The sequence below is a fragment of the Euprymna scolopes genome, chromosome 21, assembly GCF_053919585.1.
Source record: "Euprymna scolopes isolate OS-2025 chromosome 21, ASM5391958v1, whole genome shotgun sequence".
In the NCBI taxonomy this organism is placed as follows: domain Eukaryota; kingdom Metazoa; phylum Mollusca; class Cephalopoda; order Sepiida; family Sepiolidae; genus Euprymna; species Euprymna scolopes.
Genome location: NC_136502.1, coordinates 39,590,949 through 39,608,151, shown reverse-complemented (window position 1 = coordinate 39,608,151; position 17,203 = coordinate 39,590,949). Strand labels below are relative to the sequence as shown.

At 32.4% G+C, this 17,203-nt stretch overlaps 1 protein-coding gene across 2 annotated transcripts in view; it reads right to left on the bottom strand.

Moving 5' to 3' along the window:
* The window catches only part of LOC145242136 (uncharacterized), a 56,222-nt gene extending 39,620 nt beyond the window's left edge, over nt 1-16,602 (bottom strand). The window contains exon 1 of one of the 2 annotated variants that reach the window (XM_080105069.1): nt 16,429-16,602. The gene's annotated coding sequence lies outside the window, so the exon portion shown is untranslated. Of the gene's footprint in view, nt 1-15,166; nt 15,397-16,428 lie in introns of those variants that run through there. The other variant, XM_080105067.1, reaches the window with a different exon arrangement.
* Nucleotides 16,603-17,203: the final 601 nt, after the last annotated feature.

The window sequence follows — 17,203 nt, the reverse complement described above, 5'->3', positions numbered from 1 at the left end:
TATAGATGCAGGGTGTCTCAATAAAATGTATACACTCTTTAAAATATCTCAACATGCTACAAATACGCTAGCCACGTTCCCAAGAGATGCTTAGGAATAAAGAATGGCATTTTCAGCAAGATGAAGCACTTCCCCACCACTATCATCACACGGACAGTTAGGACAAAGAGGAAGTATCGAGTACTGTTCATGTACACCAAATTTGAGCACCCCCCACCCTCCCTGGATTTTTCTCTTTTTTGGGGCGATGTGGGGGCATGTTAAACACAAGATTCTCATCACAAAACGAGCTACAATGAATGAGTTGAAAGTAACCATTGAAAGAAGACGTGTCAACATACCAAATGAACTGATTAGGAACGTTTTCGATTCAATCAGTGAACGTTGTAAGCGGTTCATGGACCACAATAGCCAATAATTTGAATACTTTCGATAATAAACTGGTTTCTATATTTGTTCACAGTATTTTGATGTATGAAACTTTTCTTTCTTATAATAAATGTTGGTTTTATGGTCATTTAAAGAATGTATACATTTTATTGGGACTCCCTGTATGATCTGAATTCAGAGTTAGAGAAGAACAAAGATCGATAAACATAGTTACCAGGGTGGAGTATATGAATTTCACATCAGTTGCTTTGAATATACTGCAGAGATAAAATCAGCTCAATAGAGGAGAGGGTTAGTTCTCTCAAGCTATAACAGATTAAATGTGGAATAAATGAATTTAATGAATTTTTATAGGTTCATTTACATGTTCCAAGAAATCAAGACAAAAAAACAGAGATAATGTACGATCGTTTCAGAGACATTTTGTTATATAGATATATTCCTATAAATTTGTTTTTTTTTTTTGTGTATTGATATTCATACTAAAAACCTTTTTTTATTTAAAAAGAAAATACAACTTTCTTATATATGGGTCATGGAATTGCATTCATCTGCAAAGATCTAGTTGATTTGCATATCCTTTTAAACATTCATTTTAACTAATTCCCTATTTTTCGGTTTTCTTATGGGATGATCATCTTTAGTTAACTAATACATGTAATTATATTCATGCAGATAGTTTACATGATTAATATTTACATAAAAAGGTTATAGTAAACACAAACCTCTTTCTATATATATATATTTATGTATGTGTATATATATATTTGTTCAAAAAATTTTACCTACCAAATTCCTGTCAGTTTTTGGTCTACAGGCACGAAACTTAATATATAGGGTATTCAAACACATGCAAAACTTTATATTTGGTGCAAAAGTGTGAAAATTAAAAAAAATGGAATTTGCCAGGTGAAGGTAGAATGAATCTTTATAGCTCAGGCATTAACGTCAAAGGAAAAAATAAATCGTAAGATTTACATTTTGATTTGGATTCTCGGTGGTGGTGCACAAGTCATTTTTTTTTTTAACTTTTAAAATCACTACTATATACTGAGTCTAATATAATAATGAATACGAAATCTGCATTAATCAAAATATCATATTTAAACATATTTTATGACTGGGCAATGCTGGGCGGCCTGCTAATTATAAAAGTGACCTTGCCTGTCTGCAGAATGAAAGATGCTTGCAAATGTGTAGCCATAAGTGTTTGTAATAATGAAAAGATTTACACCAAATAAATGTACAGCTCTATTTATTATTGAGCACTATTATATAAACACATTAAGAATTCAATGGATTAACCTATGTGGGCAGAGACTCATCTTACGCCATCCAAAAGACGGTAGGCAATGACCTGGTGAACCTCCTAGAACTACCTCTAACAACACAAATGCAAGCCATTCCCTACTCAAAAATAGCCAAGACTGTCAGCCCGTGTCAAGAACATATCCTCAATTGATGTGAATATAAACTACTCACGCTGTGCCAGATAAGTGTTGATGCTTCAAATCTCTCACATGATGGTGAAGTTTAGTGTTGCTTTAAATGAAATAATCACTGAATTATTATGAAGTATTAAGGTTTGATTGGGGAGGAGGAAGATGGTATTTTGATTAATACTATGGGAGTTTAATTACTCTGAAATTGTTACATAATAAACAGTTAATGATCCTTCCGTTTCTATTTCAGTATTAGTGTCAGGTTCCCTATTTGGTTCATTGGCACTCCTTTGTATCTTATGACTTTACAGTAGTAAAAGTCGACTTATACAAGTTTAAGGTCTGTATTCGAATTTGGTTAGTATCTCTGAGGTTGAAATCTTTTGGAATTTTTATATTAGTGTTAGGAAAGTAATGTTATTACAAAGAATATGGAAGGCTTTTTCATTGAAAAGTTATATACGTTATTTTATTTATTTTTTTAGGGGGGGTGCATTTTATAGATGCAGGGTGTCTCAATAAAATGTATACACTCTTTAAAATATCTCAACATGCTACAAATACGCTAGCCACGTTCCCAAGAGATGCTTAGGAATAAAGAATGGCATTTTCAGCAAGATGAAGCACTTCCCCACCACTATCATCACACGGACAGTTAGGACAAAGAGGAAGTATCGAGTACTGTTCATGTACACCAAATTTGAGCACCCCCCACCCTCCCTGGATTTTTCTCTTTTTTGGGGCGATGTGGGGGCATGTTAAACACAAGATTCTCATCACAAAACGAGCTACAATGAATGAGTTGAAAGTAACCATTGAAAGAAGACGTGTCAACATACCAAATGAACTGATTAGGAACGTTTTCGATTCAATCAGTGAACGTTGTAAGCGGTTCATGGACCACAATAGCCAATAATTTGAATACTTTCGATAATAAACTGGTTTCTATATTTGTTCACAGTATTTTGATGTATGAAACTTTTCTTTCTTATAATAAATGTTGGTTTTATGGTCATTTAAAGAATGTATACATTTTATTGGGACTCCCTGTATGATCTGAATTCAGAGTTAGAGAAGAACAAAGATCGATAAACATAGTTACCAGGGTGGAGTATATGAATTCCACATCAGTTGCTTTGAATATACTGCAGAGATAAAATCAGCTCAATAGAGGAGAGGGTTAGTTCTCTCAAACTATAACAGATTAAATGTGGAATAAATGAATTTAATGAATTTTTATAGGTTCATTTACATGTTCCAAGAAATCAAGACAAAAAAACAGAGATAATGTACGATCGTTTCAGAGACATTTTGTTATATAGATATATTCCTATAAATTTGTTTTTTTTTTGTGTATTGATATTCATACTAAAAACCTTTTTTTATTTAAAAAGAAAATACAACTTTCTTATATATGGGTCATGGAATTGCATTCATCTGCAAAGATCTAGTTGATTTGCATATCCTTTTAAAAATTCATTTTAACTAATTCCCTATTTTTCGGTTTTCTTATGGGATGATCATCTTTAGTTAACTAATACATGTAATTATATTCATGCAGATAGTTTACATGATTAATATGTACATAAAAAGGTTATAGTAAACACAAACCTCTTTCTATATATATATATATTTATGTATGTGTATATATATATTTGTTCAAAAAATTTTACCTACCAAATTCCTGTCAGTTTTTGGTCTACAGGCACGAAACTTAATATATAGGGTATTCAAACACATGCAAAACTTTATATTTGGTGCAAAAGTGTGAAAATTAAAAAAAATGGAATTTGCCAGGTGAAGGTAGAATGAATCTTTATAGCTCAGGCATTAACGTCAAAGGAAAAAATAAATCGTAAGATTTACATTTTGATTTGGATTCTCGGTGGTGGTGCACAAGTCATTTTTTTTTTTAACTTTTAAAATCACTACTATATACTGAGTCTAATATAATAATGAATACGAAATCTGCATTAATCAAAATATCATATTTAAACATATTTTATGACTGGGCAATGCTGGGCGGCCTGCTAATTATAAAAGTGACCTTGCCTGTCTGCAGAATGAAAGATGCTTGCAAATGTGTAGCCATAAGTGTTTGTAATAATGAAAAGATTTACACCAAATAAATGTACAGCTCTATTTATTATTGAGCACTATTATATAAACACATTAAGAATTCAATGGATTAACCTATGTGGGCAGAGACTCATCTTACGCCATCCAAAAGACGGTAGGCAATGACCTGGTGAACCTCCTAGAACTACCTCTAACAACACAAATGCAAGCCATTCCCTACTCAAAAATAGCCAAGACTGTCAGCCCGTGTCAAGAACATATCCTCAATTGATGTGAATATAAACTACTCACGCTGTGCCAGATAAGTGTTGATGCTTCAAATCTCTCACATGATGGTGAAGTTTAGTGTTGCTTTAAATGAAATAATCACTGAATTATTATGAAGTATTAAGGTTTGATTGGGGAGGAGGAAGATGGTATTTTGATTAATACTATGGGAGTTTTATTACTCTGAAATTGTTACATAATAAACAGTTAATGATCCTTCCGTTTCTATTTCAGTATTAGTGTCAGGTTCCCTATTTGGTTCATTGGCACTCCTTTGTATCTTATGACTTTACAGTAGTAAAAGTCGACTTATACAAGTTTAAGGTCTGTATTCGAATTTGGTTAGTATCTCTGAGGTTGAAATCTTTTGGAATTTTTATATTAGTGTTAGGAAAGTAATGTTATTACAAAGAATATGGAAGGCTTTTTCATTGAAAAGTTATATACGTTATTTTATTTATTTTTTTAGGGGGGGTGCATTTTATAGATGCAGGGTGTCTCAATAAAATGTATACACTCTTTAAAATATCTCAACATGCTACAAATACGCTAGCCACGTTCCCAAGAGATGCTTAGGAATAAAGAATGGCATTTTCAGCAAGATGAAGCACTTCCCCACCACTATCATCACACGGACAGTTAGGACAAAGAGGAAGTATCGAGTACTGTTCATGTACACCAAATTTGAGCACCCCCCACCCTCCCTGGATTTTTCTCTTTTTTGGGGCGATGTGGGGGCATGTTAAACACAAGATTCTCATCACAAAACGAGCTACAATGAATGAGTTGAAAGTAACCATTGAAAGAAGACGTGTCAACATACCAAATGAACTGATTAGGAACGTTTTCGATTCAATCAGTGAACGTTGTAAGCGGTTCATGGACCACAATAGCCAATAATTTGAATACTTTCGATAATAAACTGGTTTCTATATTTGTTCACAGTATTTTGATGTATGAAACTTTTCTTTCTTATAATAAATGTTGGTTTTATGGTCATTTAAAGAATGTATACATTTTATTGGGACTCCCTGTATGATCTGAATTCAGAGTTAGAGAAGAACAAAGATCGATAAACATAGTTACCAGGGTGGAGTATATGAATTCCACATCAGTTGCTTTGAATATACTGCAGAGATAAAATCAGCTCAATAGAGGAGAGGGTTAGTTCTCTCAAACTATAACAGATTAAATGTGGAATAAATGAATTTAATGAATTTTTATAGGTTCATTTACATGTTCCAAGAAATCAAGACAAAAAAACAGAGATAATGTACGATCGTTTCAGAGACATTTTGTTATATAGATATATTCCTATAAATTTGTTTTTTTTTTGTGTATTGATATTCATACTAAAAACCTTTTTTTATTTAAAAAGAAAATACAACTTTCTTATATATGGGTCATGGAATTGCATTCATCTGCAAAGATCTAGTTGATTTGCATATCCTTTTAAAAATTCATTTTAACTAATTCCCTATTTTTCGGTTTTCTTATGGGATGATCATCTTTAGTTAACTAATACATGTAATTATATTCATGCAGATAGTTTACATGATTAATATGTACATAAAAAGGTTATAGTAAACACAAACCTCTTTCTATATATATATATATTTATGTATGTGTATATATATATTTGTTCAAAAAATTTTACCTACCAAATTCCTGTCAGTTTTTGGTCTACAGGCACGAAACTTAATATATAGGGTATTCAAACACATGCAAAACTTTATATTTGGTGCAAAAGTGTGAAAATTAAAAAAAATGGAATTTGCCAGGTGAAGGTAGAATGAATCTTTATAGCTCAGGCATTAACGTCAAAGGAAAAAATAAATCGTAAGATTTACATTTTGATTTGGATTCTCGGTGGTGGTGCACAAGTCATTTTTTTTTTTTAACTTTTAAAATCACTACTATATACTGAGTCTAATATAATAATGAATACGAAATCTGCATTAATCAAAATATCATATTTAAACATATTTTATGACTGGGCAATGCTGGGCGGCCTGCTAAGTATAAAAGTGACCTTGCCTGTCTGCAGAATGGTTTCTACTAAACTACTCTGTCAATTTTTGATCTATGAACTTGAAACTTTATATAAACGACAGTTGAACCTGTGCAACAAATCCGATTTGGTTTTTAGCCTGTAAAAATAGTTGCTAAGGGTCAAATTTTGGAACTTGGCAGGCATAAGTCGACTAAACATGTTACTTGTATGCATACGCAAATATATATTTATACTTTTAACGTTATTTTTTTTTTAAAGTTTTTATATACGTATAGACTTAGCTTAGATGGTAATGAATAATGATGGAGAGCTCCATGCTTTGGTTTCGATTCTAGCTGATGGCATCTAAGTCAATTTTTTTTTTTTTTTTGAGTTTTGAAGTCACTACTATATATTGGGTACAATATAATAATCAATAGGGAATATCTGCATTCATTAAAATATCATTTAAGCGTATTACATGACCGGCCAATGCTGAGTGGCCTGCTACTTTAGATATAATTTCATCATCAGCACATCTCTGGTTGGTTTTTGTTGTGATCTTTTAGAACATGTAAATGAACCTATAATATTTCATTTAGCTCATGTTTAATATACGGCCACAGAGGAGACAACCAAGCAAAAGAAACCCTGAGCAAAATTCATCTCAAAGCAGCAAAACTAAAGCGGGCTTGCCAGGACACTATATATATACAAATGTAAGCAAATTTGGGCATATTTTATTGGTTTGAAAATATAGGTTCTCTTTTTTTTAATTTTTTTTTTTTACTAATTTTCATAAAATTTTAACCATATTCTTCCTAGTTTTGCATATGAATTACAAAATATCTGATATTTCCCCCAAACCTCCAGTCTTGATGGAGAGGAGACTAAAACTTGCTGCTATGGTTTCAAATGATTTGAAATAAAGCAAGAGGAGACTTGATTCCAAATATTTCTCATATTTTATATCTCCCCTCTTTCGAAATAAGAAAAATGATTTTTGTTTTCATTTAATTATTTTTATTGTGCAATAATTTATATCCGTTTGAAATATGTTAAACATTTAAAAAAAAAAAAAAAAAAAAAAAAAAGAAAGCATTGTTAATAACCGTTTTTGTAGAAAAAAATTTCACTGATGTTGGCCCGCTGCTATGAATTTGAAATAGGGGCATGTGAATGAGAAAAAGTTAAAGTAGAAATTAGGGAGACATCTCCTACAGTAGAACCATATTAAAAAAAAATATTTATACTTATTTATTGTTGTTTGAAAAAAAAAGGATGAAATTAATTTTTCACCCAATATGTCGCTAGTGGGGGTGCCCAGCGTTACCCGGGTGTTTGTAGGTGTAAAAGAAAAAAAGTTTGGGTAGGCAGGTAGGCTCGAACTCGAATCCTTGAGGCGAAAGCAGAAAAATAAAAAAAATTTAAGTGACAGGTGTGTAAATTGAATGAGGTCAAGCATCATGCCATAGGGAAATGAAATCTCGCACTTAACTTTGGCTGCGAGGCAGTTTTTTTTTTTGGTTTTGTTTTGTTTCCCTAAGATGTTGGGGGGAAAACCAGCTCCCCATAAAAAAGGAGTGTCCAAATGGATAGCAATTGTCTGATATGACAGTCTTCACCACATTGATCAAACCGGATTACTTTCTGGACGTTCCCGGCAGGAAAGCCGAGGAGTTGCGTTCGTTTTGATTAGTTCCACTTTACTTATATGAAAAACACCAACAAACACGCAACAGAACGAAATAGCGTGAATTTTATAAAAGTCAATCAAAATAAATCTAGACACAACGTCCCTTCGCAAATCATAGATATTATGATCTAGGGGGTATATAAATAGTTCTAAGAAAGAGACCCTCCCCTCCAAAAGCCTTTGCAGGACATACAAAAATGCGCGCACCGCTTTTGCCTTTTAGCGGGGGTACCCGGCATTGCCCAGGTGTTTGGGGGGGGGGGTAGTAGATCAAAACAGCCCTGTTTAAAAAAAAAAAACGTTGGCCGGGTGTTTAGAGGTGTAAAAAAAAAAAAAAAAAGTTTTAGTAGGAAGGTAGGCTTAAACCCTGAAGCCTTGACGTGAAGGTGGAAATGAAATGGAAAAAAAACGTGACACCGAACCATCTCAGCCACGAGGGGAGAGGAAGTGAAAAGTGTGTTAAATTAATGTTTATAAAGTGAAATTGACAAGTGCAAGAAAGTTAAGTCACGTGATGTTTGACCTTATTAAGGTCAAACTAAGTTTGGCGCTGCAAGCCAGTATCTGTTTCCCCTGCCCCGGCATTCGCTTTTTTTATACTGAAAAGCGTAACGAATACGTGGCTATCAAAAAAAAAATCTCGAAAATAGCGTGTAAAAGTCAGATAAATTAAAGATAGACGACTCCTTGTCCTTAACTCGTAGATATTATGATTTAGCATATAAAAAGTTTTAAGGAGTGAGCCGACCGAGAAGCCTGGCGAAAAATGCCTTTGGCGGACATACACAAAAAATGCACACATTTTCGCTTTTGCATATATAGATGGTAACATATATTGGGTGGGCTTCTATGGTTAGAGTATCTTGTTCAATTTTATGTTTATCAGAACTTCAAATACTTAGTGTGTCAGTTTTTGCCGCCATTTTCTTGTTCATATCAATTGAGCGACTGTATGTTTTTCAAATCGATTACACATTTTAAAATGAGTAAAAACACTAAAAACCTTTCCAGATAGGTCGACGAGTAACTTATTTTGCCTTTGCGAACATTTATTTGTTACTAGCAGGACTGGTTATATAGTTATAGTGGAAGCATGCCCCTCCTCATAAAAAATTAAACTACGGTTGTTGTTGGTGGTGGTCAATCCCCAACGTTCTAATGTTAAGAATGGGTTTTGGAATAGACACCCCTAACTTCCTCATGTTAAGAAATGTCATATGGAATAGACACGACCAATTTCACTATGGTAAGAATGACTTTTGGAATAGACACTCCATTTTATGAGGGGCGGGGACTGTTCAAGTATTTGCCCCAAGTTCAACCTTGATATATGTTGTCAGCATACCCACTCGCAAAGAGGTCCTGGATATGACCTAAAACTATATCCGATGGTGAGGCCCCAGCTTGCGGGCCTTGGGGAGTGTGGAGCCATCCTTTAATTACCATTGCTCCCAGGTCCACTCTGACCAGGAGTGGTAGTACCTGTTAGGGTCCCAACTATGGGTTAAATAGAATCCGACTTAAAAAACAAATATACTCCATTAAAAATCGTTCCTCAAAATAACTAGATTCGGCATTAAATAACATGAAAAAGATTGATATGCCGTAAAACAAAAACAACCAACCAACCACTTGCAAAGACTATAAACCAAAAAAAAACCCCAAAAAAAAACAAAAAAAAACTGGGGGTGGGTGGCAGTGTTGTGCAGAGAGAAGTACACTTTTATTGTGCATGCATAGAACAGTGAATAATGCATGTCATTATATCTCGAAAACTACTTGTCTCCGCCAAAGTTAAAATAGACTGTCTTATTCGGCATAGTCTAAAACCTACAGAAGTCGTCAGTTTAGAGGAATTAATGTAGTTGGTGGTAAAGTAAAAAAAGTACCTAAAAAAAAAAAAAAAAAAAAAAAAAGTTAATGTCTGAGCAGTGTGAAAAAGGAGTCCTGAAAAGAGTACAAAAAAAAATAACTATAGTAAAAAAAATAATAATTAAAAGAAAAAATATATATAACAAATAAGTATATCCATAGGCAATGTAATATAGGGGAAATTTGTACTTTAGTGGCGTAAATTATTTGACAAACAAAGGAAGTAAAAAAGAAAAAAAAAAACTGGCGTAAATGTAGTCAAATACAAACTGAACGAAAATTAATGAAATGGACATAATTCAGCATGAAAATGTGTTTTATATAAAAAGAAATGGTTTTTATGATTTCAAAAGTGAAAAATAATTATTTTTTTATTATTTATTTGCTTAACACGCCAATTTAGGCTCGGTGCCACTTTGATATAGGGAGCTACAACAACTCTTTTATTAAGAAATTCAGAAAACGTTTATGAAATTCCCCCCCACACTCCTGTAAATTCCACAATTTACATTATTTTTTTCTTTTTTCACATTAATCGCATCGACAAACTTAACTTTCAGATAAGAAAAAGTAAAATTGTAAAAAAAAAAAAAAAAAAATTTTTTATGATTTTATCATGGGGGATCAGTTTTTAATTATAACGTTCTACTGAATTGAATTTCTGACCATTACCAAGAAAAATGTTGTTGCAATATATTTTGGTCACAAACTATGTGTTCAATTTAGTAGAATGTTAATGTGTAAATAATGTTAATCCAAATAATGTGTAATGGCATGTGTAACTTGTAAGTAAATGTTATGGTTATTTTTGTAAAAATCAGTCTGTAAAATAAAGGAAAAGTGCTGATAGTAATGATTTAAAACAATGTGTGGTGATTGATCAGCCGTATTGATTAAGGGCTGCGGTGTTTTTTTTTTTGTATGATTTTGTACCATCCGGAATAATAGAATTTCATGGTTGCAGCCAATGAGAATAGGCAGAATGTTATTGGAGAGAAATCACTATTTTCAAATAGTGAAATGCAATGGTAGTTGTAGGTGTCTGAGTGTTTAATCCAGTTAATAAAGTTGTCAGGTCAATATAATTATAATGGTTATATATTAACCCAGTCCTTACTGAGAGAGTGGGAGGACTTTTCAGGTAGAGGGGAAAATACGAACCACTTTGTCTATAGATCTTAACAATGTGATGATGTTGCTTAGAGGAAGTAAGATAGGATTTTATTATAACAAATAAATGTGTCTGTAAAGGCGTTCAAAAGTAACATAAGATGGTGGGTAAAAGTTTACATATAATAAATTTGTATGTGGCATTTTTTATTGCAAATCCACTGTAATTTGGTCCAGAGGGGAATTTCTGCAATCAATTATATATAGGAGATGTATTTGAATTTTGACTACTTTTTGTACCCCTGTGAATTGTACCTGGAATTTATCAATTTTATCAAAAACTCTACTCACGTTATTCAAGAATCTTTTTAATTTCATTTTTGTTGCTTTGTTTTGAGGGTTGGTTGGTTGGTTGTTTTTGTTTTATGGCATATCAACCCTTTTCAGATTATTTAATGCCGAATCCAAAGATTTTGAAGAAAAAATTTTTAATAGAATATATTTGTTTTTTGCAAGTCAGTTTCTATTTAACCCATAGTTGGGACCCTACTACCACTCCGGGTCAGAGTGGACCTGGGAGCAATGGCAATTAAAGGGTGGCTACACACTCCCCAGAGCCAGCAAGCTGGGGCCTCACCATCGGATATAGTTTAGTCATATCCAGGACCTTGTTTTGAGGGATATATATATATATATATATATATTTTTTTTTTTTTTTTTAAGCCCCCCCCCCTCTCTCTAAATTATATTTAAAACATTAATTTTTTTTTTTTTTTTTCGGAGGGCTTATTTTTAAAGCTATCTCTCTCAGTATTTTCTTTCATTTTCAATTTTTGAGCGATTATCAAGACTCCTAAGATGCGATCCTCTCATGTTGGAAAGTTTTTCTTGTTCTCATGTAACACTCGACACTACTAATTTTTTTTAACTGAATGAACGCTTTAAAATAAGTTAAATCATTGAAAACTTAGCTAGCTAGGTAGGAAACGAACACTTATAAAAATCGATTTCATCTTTTTTTAAACAACAGTAAACAAGTAAAAATATTTTTAAAAAAAAAAATATGGGGTGTGTAGTCTCTTTTAAAAACACTATCTCCTTCAAGAACGATCATAAAATGTGTTTTCAATCAATATTTATTCAATAATGACCCAGTTTTCCTACCTAGCAAAAATGGACAAGTTTTCTGGGCACCCTATGTATGTATATACATTGAAAGGTTTCAGAAATAATTGAAACAAAATTTTGGTTTGCCCTCCCCTCCTTTTAAAGGAAATCAGGTGAAATGTGTTGATGCAACTGTTTACAATTGATTTTATATCTAAGTAGTGCTTACTTTAACTAATTAACTAATCAGATTCGTTGGTACAAATACTACATCTCAAACTATTATTTTCATTTTCTACCACTCTTTCAAACTCTTCTACCAAAAAGTGAGGTAATGTCCATTAATTATGTTCTAGTCCTAGCTCTAATATCCTAAAAAGATTGCAAATTCTCCGCCACTAACAGAAACATGTTTCCTTGAATCACCATCTTAATCTGGATTGAGACTATATTTCTCACAGAGGAACTTCTATTTATTTGGTTTTTTATTTTTCTAAAATATTTCGATACTGTTTTGCACTCACCAAGGACCCCCCCCCTCACTAAAAAAAAATTTGCAAAACATCTCTACCCCTTGCCTCCAAGAACTTTCTCCTACTGTATATTTTCTCAGTTGCCATATTTTCATCTTATTTTTTTTTTTCTTGGTGTCACTTGGCTATTTAGATCTTTATATTTTTGCACTTATATTTTATATCCATTTTATTCCCCTATTTTTATTCTCCTATATTTAATAACTTTGTATCTCTTATAGCTTCTATTATCTACTATCATTCTATAATCCTTATATTTTTATATCTTTTCATCCCATACTCCTTTGTATCTTTATCCCATTATTCTACTATTTATCATCTACCTTATCCAACAAAAATCTTCCTATATTGTATCCTTTATAATTTATCCCCTCACATTTATCATCTTAATATTATTCCTAATAATTTATACTTCCTTTAAGCACTGTTATAATTTCAGATACCTCCTCTAAAATATACCAACACAGCAAAAACCCCATATTTCATGTAAACTCTCTCCATAGCTATAATCCTTTAATACATATGATTAAACAAGCAGCTTCCTTCACTCAACGTACCCCAGAGAGTCTAATAACACATTTTGTCCACATATATTAAACCCACTATGACAGATATGCTATATACCTACCTGCATTATATAATAAAAACTATACTCCTCCTATATCACAGAGATCATTATAGCTCCCCTAAACAGCCTCAATATTTTATTTTGCTCCTAATGTAACTATCGCTAGACGTCGCATACACATCTCTGTTACCTTGCTTCTTGTAGCCTCTTCTGATGAGAAACATTAGGTCTCGAAATACCATGGTATAAAGAGTTTTCAATTGTCCTACACCCCCAACTGATGTATACCCTTATTGAATAAATCTATATATTACTATATAGTCTTATATCATCATTTTCTTTCATATAATATATATATTCAGGTATCTAAGGATATTTTTTGTAAAACAATATAAATTTAAAAAAAACAAAAAACGATTAAATCATTAATAATATTCATTCTTGATTTCTTTGAAGAAAAAATAATGTGAGGCTTTTGATCTATATTATTTAAAACATGTTTTTGTAAAAATAAATATATTTAGTAATCTTGAAAAATAAAAATTTTTTTGTTTTTATTTATTTATTTTTTCAACACGGTGCTTCTTGTTTTCCAATGGTGTTGTGACGAGCAATTATCTCTCTCCTCTTTGCCATATTTTCTTACATTCACAGATGATGTGAATGCTTGTATCTCTACATAATCGTAGTTATTTTTTTTTTTCCTGAATCGTTACCCGCTTAAAACAAACCAACCAACAACAAACCATATTTCCTAGGTTTAACATAACAAACATTTCAACAATTTATTTAAAAAAAAAAAAAAAAAAGCTAAAATATTTATTACAGGAAAGAAACTAAACCTTCAAGCCTTCTTGATGATCAATAATATAGTCTCATCCACATACAAGTTTTTATTTATTTATCTATCCTAATTATCGCAGTAATTTCTTCAATGTTTATCATTATTAATTAGTTTTGTTGATATTTACCTGCATAGAATTTCGTGTATTTTATTTAATTGTTATTATTTTAAAAAGTGTCCATCTTCATTTTTTATTAACATCTTCTCCATTAAATATTAGAAAAACTTACTTGGATTTCATCGGATTTTTTTTTTTTTTTTTTTTTTTTTAGTAGCAGTCTTTCTTTTTTTTTTCATCCTTTTACAAATAAACATATTTTATTTAACAATCACTGTAAAATATACGTGTTTTCCCATCCTATTGAGAATCGGATCTTTTAAATTAGGTGTCAATATGTTAAATATATTCTTTTTTTTTTTTCGTGTCCGATAAGTAAAAATTTAAAAAAAAAAACAAAAAAAAAACGCGCACTGACTTTTCTTCCATATGTATTCGACTTTTTTTTTTTCTTTTCGTTTTTGGTTTTGAAAGGATTGTCATCAGAGATTTTTTTAAAAAAAAGTTTTATACGTAAAATAATTACAAAATATATTTATAAATAAATAAATAAAAACAATGCTGTCTTTGTGTATCAGATCGGATTTAAGCACGTAAACCCTTTCTTTATTCAATAATACGAAAAGGAAGGGATGATAGAGTGAGCACCCGCACCGGCCCCGAAGAAGAAAGGGGGGGGGAGACCGTTTTTTTTTTCTACTACTTTTCACTATTTATTGGCGAACGGATCAAATAATCTTCATTATTATTATTATTTAAAATTATCCTTCACAATATATATATACTCTCTCTCTCTCATACACACACAAACACATATATTTAAAGATCGTATTTTTCACATACTTTTAATTTTGCAAATGAAAATATCAATTCACGCCGAAAAAAAAAAAACAACGAATAAAGTTTGTATGTTTTTTTATTATAATTTCAAATTTAAAAAAGTTAAAGCGAACACGTTTAGAATTAGCGCCATACAAGCTAGGGTGATTTTGTATTTTAAATTAAATTTAAATGTTTTATTAAATGATCAGAAACTCCGCCTCCTTCTCTCAGCATAAAAAAAAAAAAAGTTGGCCAAAACGTCCGTCGGACAAATTGTCCGAGATTCTTCACACCAAATACAGTGACAAATGAAACTGCATTGAAAACGAGATATACATTTAAAAAAAAGAAAAAGAAAAGAAACCATCCCGGATGTGTTACTTACCATTGCAGCAGTTATTCACACACCTTTAAAATCATTTCCAATACATGACAAATGAAATCAGTTTTGATAAATAATTATCTTTTAGTCCGCAAACCGAACGGACATTTTTACATAATTTTTGTTCGACAGAAATTAAAGTCGATGGCCAATCGAGCTAAAGGGCAGGTAACTCGCTTCTAAGAACAGATAACTCGCTACTCATCAAAATGGCTCGAGTCCAAGGGAAAGATTGGGGGAGGCGGGGCAATAAAAGACAGAAAAGATTAAAAAATAACGAGTTTATTTTATTTTTCTTTATTTTAAAAATAATATTCCCCTTTTAGATTTTTATCCTATGTCGTGCTGGGATTTAAAAAAATATTCTGTTTGGACTCTGACGTCTGTTAGATATTTACATCCTCTTGTCGGAAAAGAAGTCGGAAGGGAGTCCTTTCATTTCATATATACTACGCGCCGTTACTTGGGCCAGTGAATGCCGACGACAGGTTCGATCAGGATATGCTGTTTTCGTGTCCCTAGTTTACAGCCTCCAGAATACAACCTTTCGTATCATAAGGTCTTTATGTAACATGGAAACTTGGTAGGGGGGGGGGTAAATCTTATCGGACCTTCGAGCTAGGATCAGACTGGAATCTTTCATAGAATTCTCTCCTATTTTCGCTGCTTTTAAAAACTTATATAATGTAGGATGTAGGTAAAAACAAAAGTTTTATTACTTAGGATAATGGAATCCGTTCTGGTCATCGGATATTTGCATAAAAAATCGTTTTCCTTAGATTTCAGTTGCGACAGACAACTGTTAACCACCAGTCTGCGGAAACTCTCATCAAAGAATACGCAAACAAAAATACCTCCGCCAAAAATAGTCTAACCAAAAATACCCTTCACTAAAAAAATACTCTCACCAAAAATTGCCCTTACTAAAAAAATACCCACATCCTAAATACCTACGCCAAAAATACTCAGATTAAAAATACTTCCATCAAAGAATACCTCCCAACGAAAAAATACCCTAATCAAAAATATCTCTACCAAAAATAAAATACCCACACCAAAATACTTTCTCACAAAAAAAAGAAGTCTTTCTTAGGATAATCGCACCAAAAATACTCACCACCACCACCACCACCACCATCGCCAAAAATTATCCCCACCCTTCAAAACAGACAAAATTCGGGAGGTACTAAAAACAAAAACACAAACAAAAAAAAACCCAAGAAAACAAAAACAAAAAAAAAACCCGGAAAAGTGTTATTACTTACTAAATGGGATGAAATCCAATTATATCATTAATTAGCTGCATACAAAGTTAGTTTCTCTTATATTTCTGCTGCCACACAAACACACGGATAGCTGTTGCTTACCATTCTGCAATGTGTTCCAAACTGGCAATTATTCTAACTCTAACAATACTAAACCTAGCTTAACCCGACACATGTCTAAACAGAATTCACAAAAGTAGGTCATAGACGTGTGCGTGCACTGCGCATGATAGATAAATTACTATTACTGTTATTTATTCCCTAGGAATAGTGACACTGGCCATCGTCAAAGACTTCTCTTTAAGAACAACTTGTTGTTTTTTTTCTGGAGTCTGAGTGATAACAAGATACCTCAAATTTCTAGTACTCTCCACCTCTTTTGATAACCTTTGGAGATGAATTTGCGTTATCGCAACAGCCGCTTACCATTGATTTCTTGCTGGCAGCGACCATTTGTCTTCACTGGAATTTGGGTGATAATAAGCCTCCCTAAGGCCCCAGTCCTCTTTGCACTCATCCAGTGGAGGTCTGGCTAATGCTATCTCTTCTTGGTCATTCCATCCTCCTTGACCCTCCTCACTTATTTGATGTAGTGCAAGTTTATTGTGACACACACTCAAAAAAGGGGGAGGGGACTAGGTTTACTTACAATTATACAGTTTCAATTTTCATGATTCCATGTGATGTTTCTTTGTGTAGCATTTTCTGTATGTTCGGCTTGTGCCTGTAGCTTGTGTATGTTAGTCTCTGCATTCAAGGGTTTTCCTTAATACTA